This window comes from Centropristis striata, chromosome 19, assembly GCF_030273125.1.
Source record: "Centropristis striata isolate RG_2023a ecotype Rhode Island chromosome 19, C.striata_1.0, whole genome shotgun sequence".
Classification (NCBI taxonomy): domain Eukaryota; kingdom Metazoa; phylum Chordata; class Actinopteri; order Perciformes; family Serranidae; genus Centropristis; species Centropristis striata.
This window is the reverse complement of record NC_081535.1, coordinates 21,746,666-21,756,892: the sequence shown is the minus strand read 5'-3', so window position 1 is coordinate 21,756,892 and position 10,227 is coordinate 21,746,666. Positions and strand designations below refer to the sequence as shown.

The window sequence follows — 10,227 nt, the reverse complement described above, 5'->3', positions numbered from 1 at the left end:
TATTATTTCCACTTTTCCTTGCTGTAGGACAGCCCTTTCGAATGGGGAACCAAAGTCATAATGTTCTCTTCAAAGCCACCAGACTGCACTGACAAAAACAGTAATTTTACTTTGCAGAATACAAAAGTTGTTCTACTGCTGGCTTGATCTGTGAGTTTGTTTTTTTGTGCGGCTTTGATGTTTTAAAGGTCAATACGGATGCATCCCAGTCAGCTGATCAGCTGTCACTCATCGGAGACAGTGCATTAATAGTCCCGTAAGTTGTCTTGTTTCTCAGCTCATCTGCCTGTTCCACCGTTAAGGGCGACCTCTACTGTGCACTAAAAATCAACATCTCTCCATCAGTGTAATACATAGACTGAAAGAGCAGCATCTTTATTTTTCAACAGAATCCAAACTATCCCTTTAATTGAAGGAAACAAAAAGAGACAAAGATTCTGACACAGTGATCCAAAAAACACCCACATGCCATTATTTTTCTGGTCTTGATAGATTTCAGAAATGCTTATTTTCTGGGAACAGTAACCTGGCAATCTTCATATTTCCATTCATAGCTCACTTGATGATAAAATCCTCTCTGTGTGGTTTTGGAAATGCGTGTTTGGGAGTTCCTGTGCTAAATAAGCAACAGTGAACTAGTTGTCACCTTTGAACAAACCTCCCCAACTCTCTAAAAAACAAACGGACTGAACAACAATGAGATTCCTCCGCTGGTCTCTACACCTTGAGTTGTAATTTAGTTTTGACGATGGCTCCGAGCCAAATGGTCAGATTGCAGTTTGACATTTTTTCCAGAAGGTTCATATGGTGCTCTTTCAGTGTCATCATCCTCGTTTAGATCCCACAGTAAGTCATTCCCACACACACACACACGCCACTATGGAAAATGACTTTTGGAAACAAACGTTAGTACGTATTCACAGTGAATACCACAGCGTATGAGTGTAAGGAATGCCTCCACCGCAGGACAAAGGAACGTCTGTTGCTCCAGCCGCTCTTTGTAATCTTTGGACAATTTCATAAGGTCTTTTTCTACCCGGTGTGACTGCAGCTGTGGCAACCCTCCAGACCATTTGACCACCTCTGACTCCAGGCAGCCGTACCACAGAGAACTCATCTAGCAACTATGAAGATGGTCCAACCGCGCTCATACAGAGCCAGCAATGAACCCGGGGTAATTAAGTGTACAGATCCTCCCCAAACCAAGGACATGGATACACATAGACAGGCAAAACCCTAATGGAGATGAGGCTTGTATACAAAACTTTTCTCCTTTCTTCCATGAACGTTTCTCCCGCATCACATGCTTCATATAAACCACAAACTATGATTTTAAAAAAGTGGATTATTAGCTTCCCCGGATTGCACTAGAATCTAATAGTGTTCACATTATTGTGTCCATTCATTGTAGAATAAAAAAGTGGCAATTTTAACATTCAAAAAATATTATTTTGTTTGACGTTGTTCCAATTATGTTCTGTTTTCTTCCAGGGAAAATAGTTAACAGGCCTTTTGGGTGGACAGTGTCCTACATTCACCAGTCCTATGGGAAATTATATTGGTCTAACAAAATACCAAAGACGCCAAAATGTGCATGTCCAATAAGTGCTTTCAGAGATGACTCAGGGTTGCTGTTATGAGTCATAAAAATACAAAAACCTGGATACTGGTCCGGCTTCTGAGGGAGTCTCTGTCTACTACTGAGAGATGGCCTCCACCCTGGATGACCCCAAAACTCGCTTTAATTAAGAGGCCCTGTCACCAATGAAATCCCCTGATGCCTGCAGGACAGCAGATCTCATTTCTTCTCCAGTTAATTCACAAGATGACTCTTACCGTGGGTTTGTCTCATTTCTGAACTGATTACCAATCACAGAACAGATTCCCTCGGCTCCACTAATGAAAATCTGGCTGGAAGCAAATGAGGACATGCATTTAAATGAGGAATTACTTTTTTTTCATTACTCTCTTTGTTTTCAGAGTCAAAGAGAGGAAAGGTTGGATATATATGATTCAGAATTAGTTGGTCTAAAATGTATCCTTACATCTATGTCTCAGGAAGGGGTTTGTAAGATTTCCTACGAAAACTTTTGCAGCACGATTTGTATGATATCATACAGAATTTGACATGTAGAGAGTGCTGTTTTACATTACGCCATGATCTCTGTTTTAAACATGTTGTTCATACTCTAAAATGTTTAGGTTTAGGTAGAAAAACCACTTGCTTAGGGTTAGGTTCTGAAACCACTATCTTATGGTTAGGAATAAAGAACATGGTTAGGCTAAACCCTACTCCTGGATAAAACGTCCAACAATGAGACACAAACACTGGTCTCCTGATTGAGCAGAAATGACATACTGCCCATATTATACAAAACAAAATAGAGATTTGTGGGGCATTCCAAGACTTGTCTCCCCTCAAATTTCACCCCATAGGTTGGTTGTACAGGCAGCAAAAAATGACCCATATTCACGTTTTAATTATAATTATGAATGATGGCAAGGCGGAGTATAAAGCACGGAAGTAGCATTCGGGCGGGTGGTGGATGGGTTGAACAGACCCCTGACTTTGGCCCAGGAAAACTGGGTTCTTATCCAATGTGAAATCAAAAGTAAATGGTGTAATTTAAACATCACGTTTTGTGCATTATGTTTTTTACGTAACTATGTCACTCCCCGTAGTCACGCCGTCCTTGTAACTACTTCACTTATGGCATTTATGTACATTTATTTTTTATGATTTATTTATGTGATTTATTTTTTAAACTGTCTATAACGCTGACGTTTTCTGCCATAAACCAAACTGCAGCCTTTTTTTCCCCAATCTTACTTGTATGTACAATGATGTTTGCACTATTTTTTGAATGCTACACTCTGCTCTGTACTGCAAAACGCTCATATGGGTCATTTTGACAAACGCTCATATGGGTGGTATTAACAAATTACCTATTCTCTGGTTTTGGTAGGGGATCTTGTTGGGCATCCTGATGGCTCACTGGTAGATCACATGCATCACAGCAGACCCAGGTTTAAATCTTCATTCCTTCTCTGTCACTATCCAATAAAGCATGAAAATGGCAAAAAAAAAAAAAAGTCAAGTCAAAACAGGTAAAACAAAAAACTCAATACTTTGCTCATCTTTTAATAAACATATTGCCTCGTCAGACAATTTGCATGTTGTAACAGGAAAAGCACAGGTGTAAGTGACCACTGGGACACCTTCATGGAGCAAGTAATTAAGGTTATTAGTTGCACATGTGATTTTGCTGCTGTGAGAATTCATTTTTTTGCAGAACAGATGAGATGAGAGTAAAATCCTTTTGACTATTAAGACAATAATGAAAGAGTGAGCATGTACATGGACCTTCTCTGTTCAGAAATCACAGGCTGCTAAGCAGTTAGCTGTAACCACCTCCCAGAAAAGGATGCCTATTCTTACTTTTACACAGAGTTTTATAATGTAAATGTGTGACTATCTGATTGGTCAAAAACTGTTGGGGCAGCACTGGTTAGCCTCTTGGTGCTTGGTACATTTCTAAACAGCATTTTTACTAAAGGTCATAATGCAGATTATTGCTATTTTTTTATTAATCTCTAACACTGCTCAGTTAAAAAGTCACCAAAATGGTTTTACAGGCCCCCTGTGAAAACATTAAAATATTTCTTATATTTAGAAGTCCCCCTTTATTGTTGGTTGAATATTTGTTTATTCTGATGTTCATCTAAATTATTATTTTCTGAATTATCTATAAAGATGGAGCTGTTTTCCATCCTTATGCAGATGACGCACACTTTAACAGAGCAATTAAACGTGAAAATATGACAGCTAAACATCCCCAACTCTTTATTTTCATTTGATCTAAACACAAATGAAGACTTCCTCACTCCTAATGCAGGTGAGGTTTTGCAGGCTTGATCCATATTTCTTCTTTGACAGTCGCATGAAAGGCAAAATCCAAAACAAGCACATTTTTCCATCTGGGAAGCGTCTCGAGGATTACATGTTTCCTCTTCAGTACCGACTTAGAAAAACTGATTCATGTTTTTGTTTCTTCCAGAATCTTCCAGTGCAGTGTCTCTGGCTAAGCAGTCTTCTGTGTCAGAAATGTCAAATCTAGTCAAGATTTAGCAGCATTGTGAGATTACTCAACTGTGCAGGGAACATGAACGCATTTTCTTTCCTGTCTGAACCTTAAGAACTATTTCATCAGTGAGGTTACAATAAACATCCACCTCATCTTCCACCTCCCCAGCCAGAAGTATGTCTGTGTCTGCTTCGCCTTTGCTTTTGTCTGCACTGAGTCTTCTGGTGTTGTCTGATGCTGTCATAACATTTAAAAAGTGGGACATATTCAAAGAAAATCAGGTTTTCATTTAAATGTATTTAAAATATGTATATAATTATTTTTAATTATTGTTTTAACTGTATTATCGGTGAACAGACATAGAAAATGAGATTAGTTAATTAAAATAATTAAAATACATTATTTAATATGTAATTTTATTTTGAAATAAGACATTTTATCCCCATGTTTAGCCTCAGTTATGGTCAGACCTATATTGAGGATACTAAATGCCTAAAATTTGATGTGATCAGTTTGTATATAACTATATAATTTATAAGTTACATATTACTTTCTTATACCTTTAATTTGTCTTTTATTTTGATACATTTGTTATTTGATGAGGAAAGGTGGAAAATATACTTCTTTAAGTATTTGTGCACCTCTCTGAACATGTACCACACCCAATCTAGAATAACTGGAGGGGAATATGCAGCAGTATGTGTGGGATTATATATGCAAACAGTGTTTTTTTTCTAACAACTGAGAAAGCAAAGTTGAACATGACAAGAGATTAAAATTGTTCTAACCATTTATTCATGATTTATTCAAGAATGCTAAGCAAGAGTGCAGCTAACATGGGTAGTTTTAAATAATTTCTGGAGTATGAAGAGTGCAAGGCGTCATAATATTGGCCTTATCCTTACTTACTCTTTGTACTTTTTACTAGGGTTCATCATAGCACTTCCTACATAGAAAAACAAAGTTTCTTTGGCATTGTCATTTAAAGGCATCCTCTGTACTTTTTTGTCAACACATAAAGTTATATTTACATTAACTGCTTCTCACCAAAACACATTGTTTGTATGTTTGAGGTCTAACAGACATGTTGAATGCTTTTATGTCCCCATAAAACGTCTGCAAAGCCATATATGTGGATATTTTAGAATGATTATTGTTTTGGTTTTTATGTTTATTAGCTAGCTGTCTTCTTTTGCTAGCACATTATGGTTTCTTTGAATGGTAACTGTCGATCAGTAGTGCGTGAAACCATCGACAGGAATGTGCATCATGCAAGTGTCCAGTCGTCTGTAAAACAAGACACAAATTAAATCTGACCCACTCTCAAAAGTGCAATGTGTATGACATGGACGTAATTTTTTGTTTATATCATTAAAAGTATGAACTAACATTATCAAGAGAATGTGAAGAACAGTTTTGCCATCATGTCAAATAAGATATCTGCTGAAATGAGCACGCTAACCAGCTAGCCCCGGCCCAGCCTGTAATTATAATATCACTTGTGCTTTTAGAGGCAATAGTGAGTCATTGTAGCATCCAGTCTGCTCTCAGTCCAACATGAGAGGATAAAATAAGTAGTTCTGCCCTGAGGGCATATCGATCACATTGAAGGTACAGACCCAGTAAGTGGCACAGTAATCACAAAGATGAGTAGCGCTCTTTTTTTCATCACCCATACCACCCGTTGGATGTGATAAAAAAAGAAGCAAGACAACAAACATTTGTGTGGCTTTTGACTGCTGGAGACAGCTCTTGGCAAGTAATGCTGAAAACACACCAAGCAGCAGTGAAGTATTGCCTGCGGCAAGCTGCAATGTAATGTCTATGGAGAGCTGAGGCCATTTGATTCTGCAGCAAGGTGTGCGGCCAAATTAAAAATAGCAGAAAGTTTCATATTTAGTGGCATTTGCAGCCAGAAATGACCAGTCTTGTGACATGATGACCTATTTAAACAATGGATTAACAAAAGAAAACATTAAAAATTGATTTTGATATGGCTATTTACTTGCTAAAACTGTGGTAAACAATTACATAAACTACATGCTGACGCCACATAGGAAGATTAGCCCGGCTTTTTTTTATGGACCCAGTAGTAGACTGACGAAAAATGCTCCCCCTATCATAATCACTTGGCATTGTATTAGTTTGGAAAGTTATGGATTTACGAAAAGCTACGGGATTTTGATGTCAGTGCAAGTTTTTTTTATACATGTCTTACTGAACACAATCTGGATATGAGGGTGTTTGCACGGATGTACTGCCCCCATTAGTTTGGACCATGTGACCCGGTATTGCTGAAACATTGCTCTGAAGCAATACGAGTGCAAAAATTCCACTAGGAAGCTTTTAACTCAACCGTTCAATTATATCCAAGTTGTAGAGCTCTGTTGTTGTATGCTTTGTTTTCTATAAAACATTTATGGAGTCAAACATGCTTATTTCTTTAAAGTGAAGAAACAATAGAACCATGCTATTATCTTAAATACCGTTTCCGGATCTGTAAAAACATTCTAAATTACCTGAAAGCTCACTGGATGATGTGAAAACTTAAAGGAGGCTACAGAAGGTTAACCTAATGGTAAAAACCTATTCCAGCATCGAGTGAAACATTCATGAATGTTGCCATTGTAAGACCATAATTACAACGTTTGGTGAATGTGATTCAAGTTGAAATCTAACAACATTGTAGCTGAAAAGCGTGCAATGTGAGTAAAACAAATGTTTGTGAATGAAAGAGAAGTACAAAAAAATATTCCATCAAGTCCTGGGCTATTGGGGAAAAAAAGTTAATGTGAACTATTGATATTGGCTCGTGTCCTGAAAGTGTCAGACCCAAAATGGCTGGACTTCTTATTTTACAAATAGTTTCTTTCTTTTCTTTAAAAATACAGGAAAGTGTTATTAAATGGAGCAAGACTGGCTACTCGAGAATGTTTGGAAGGATTTCAAATGGTCTCAATGATCTATCACTTATATGGAGCTCGCTGTGATTGTGTTTGCTTAAAAGGAAGCGTGGTGAAAGTGCCCCACCGGCTCTCCAGCTCATGCTTGATTGTTTGTGTAGTCGTGATGATTTTCTCAGCCATGAGGTTTCAACTTCAAAAGGGAAAATTTTGGCCCATGCTTGAATTCACTATCTCAGGAAACTAAAGCCAGGTGTGAGATTTTCTCTTTTTTTTCATCTCTGAAAACTTGGAAGACAAAGGAGCCATCGTGTCAGAAGGGATTCAGAGATTACATCAATTAAATACCAAAACATCATTTGATTATGAGAAATAACAGAGCACCCAAAGGTGCCACACAGATCGGGACAGATTAGCCTCAGCTGGGGGGACCCGTCACACTCCGCCTTTGTAGTGAAACCACCCAGCAGGGACAAACCGAGAGGGATTTGGATTAGGATGGGAATAAAGCCAAGATTTGGTCTTATTTTTAATCACAACAGACAATCAAAAGCAATTGTCTGTTGGCTGGTTGGATCATTTGCTTGGAAGTTTTGTCTCCTCACAAGATCTTTTTATAGAAAAAGAGAGTTTCAGATACAGATTGCTGTGCGTGGGTGGGCGAGGGACCTAAGCTTCATAAAGTAATCTGATTAAAGTCAGCGATTAGCTGCTAAATTGATCAACTCAGCTGTTTTAATCACATTGGGCTGTAACAGAAAAGAGTCATGTGCCGATGCAGTGTAAATAGGCTGTATCCCAAAGTCAAGTATCCTTCCTTGGTAGGATCCTTCCTTCGGAGTCGGGTCCTCTGGAGGGGAGGCAAGAGTCCTTCCTTTCACTGGTGTAACGCACAAATGGCTGTGCGTCATTGCGTAATTGGACGTCCTGCTTAAATTCAGCGCCGCTCTCGGCCTTTTGGCTAAGATCAAGTGTAGTATCTGTTCTTATCAGTTTAAAAAAAATAAATGAATAAATAAATTCAGCACAGCAATTTCAAAATCAGTTCACAACATGGATGTGTCTTTGGCATCAGCACTCTGCCACATATTTGTGAAAATGGAAGAAGCTGCTTTAAGGTTGAATCTCCACGATTTAGCAAGTAAAAGCCACAAAGTGGATTAAGCCTGAATATTTCACTGATCCTGGCTGAATTTGGCCGCTACTTAGTTTCATAAAAGCAGCGGCGCATAATTCATCATGGAAATATGTTCTGTGATTTTTTATTTTACAGTACAGTACAATAACAGTTATTTATAAATAACAATAGCGGATAATAGTGGACTTTCGGTCCCTGTAAACACAATAAAGAAATGTATAACTTTCTGAATGGCATAGCTAAATATACTTTGCACATAGTAAATCATCATCTGAGGCATATAAATTAATTAACAATAACTTTAGCGACTGAGACAGCATTAATTAACTTAACCGGCAATATATCAAGATGACGTTTATTATCTTTAGCTAAATATTCTGGTATTTGTTTATGTATATGTTTTTGCTTGACTTTGAACACACGAGTTATGTGATAACATTCAGTGTAAACTGAAAATATTTATATATTTAAATGCATATTGCGCCGCCGGCGTCGCTGTTTCTACGCTCGCCATTTTTAAATCTCCCGGTAGACCAGGTTGCGCAATGCTTTATGGGTAGTCGGAGCGCATGGAGGATACACACATGCATCCTTGGAATTTGGCCAGAAGAAGGACTCTGTCCTCCGGAGGATCCTGGACGTTGGGACAGTCCTTCGGCGGATGTCGATGAGGTAGTATCCTTCAAATCCAGCCGTTTGAGCATCCTTCCTTGACATTGGGACACAGCTACAGTGTGGGCCGAAAGTGATACAGAATGAAATCATCCTCTGAAATTAAAAGATGGGTTATTAAGAGATTCAACACTCAAGAGGGTTTTTATTTTTCATGGCATATAGTTTGACTTGTGGTGTTAGAAGCACAGGTGGAACTAATGACATTAATGATTCCCTTGTTCCCCCGTGAGTCATCAAACCCAGTACCAGAGCCCTGGAACTGGGACACCCAAATGGCCCACAGCTGTTGCTAATGATATTAGTTGCACCTGTGGCTGACAGGTCAAACTGTCCAGCCTGAACGGCCTTTTTGGTTCCCAATTCCACACTTTACTTGTTTCGAGTTTGCACCACTGCTTTTGTGCTTAGAATACAAAAGAATCTACCACTTTTACTGTGTGGCACTAACAGGAAATGACACAATGTCAATGCCAGTTTCGAATCAAACTGCCACCTAACAAAGCTGTCAACAATTAAACTTCACAAAGAGAAAACTAAATGTTTTTCCACTGATATAATAGTTTTTTTTATTTGATTTCAGAGGTGTTTCTTGAGCTATCCCAGCCATTAATTTGTTTTTTATGTTTTGCAGCTGCTCAAGCTTTTCATGTATTGCAATGTGGGACACACTTAAACCTGCACTAACAAACAAGCTCACGCAAAAGTGACTTATTATTCATCTTCATCTTTACAGCTGATAGGGCAAACACATTGGAAAACAATTGACTATACACATCCAGCAGATGTGGAGTAACATTAGGATTAATATGAAGCATGTGTTTGTTATGAAAATCCAACATCTACTCTTGTTTTAGCTCCATTATGTTCTCCACAAACTCCTGAGGGAAAGATCTGGCTTATTAGCAGCTTCATGTTTCACTTTGTTTGCCAGTCAGCTGCAAACCTTTGTCCGTCAGGTGCTGGGTTTGGCAGTAAGGTTAGAGCTGTGCCACTGAATCAAAACAGAAGGGCTGTGGGGCATAAAACCAAAACAATGAGCTGAAAGACACTTAAATACTCTGGAGAGCTAAAAATAAACTCTAAAAGGTCACTTTGTCAGTACGAGTTAGCCCTAACACAATATACGTCTTATTCAATGCATTGTTAATAAAAAATAATGATTAATGCAGCTTTAAAAAAATAAACACTAGCCTTTTTAAAGGAAGCAATTATTATTAATCACTTTGTTTGGTCAACATGTCAATGTTTGTTTTAACCAACAATAAATTATGTTAACAGGCAAAGGAAGGAAGTATAACAATTTCTTTCTACTTGCCATGAGCGAAGAAGCCAACAAGCTACCTGTAAGCTAATCTAAGGTTAGCCAACTAGCTGTAACTTAGCTACATGGCAGGGATCCGCCCTTGGTGGCTTCAAAACGTTAGCT

At 38.3% G+C, this 10,227-nt stretch overlaps 1 pseudogene; it reads left to right on the top strand.

Moving 5' to 3' along the window:
• Window positions 1-7,927: 7,927 nt before the first annotated feature.
• LOC131993025 (U2 spliceosomal RNA) lies at window positions 7,928-8,043 on the top strand (annotated as a pseudogene).
• Window positions 8,044-10,227: the final 2,184 nt, after the last annotated feature.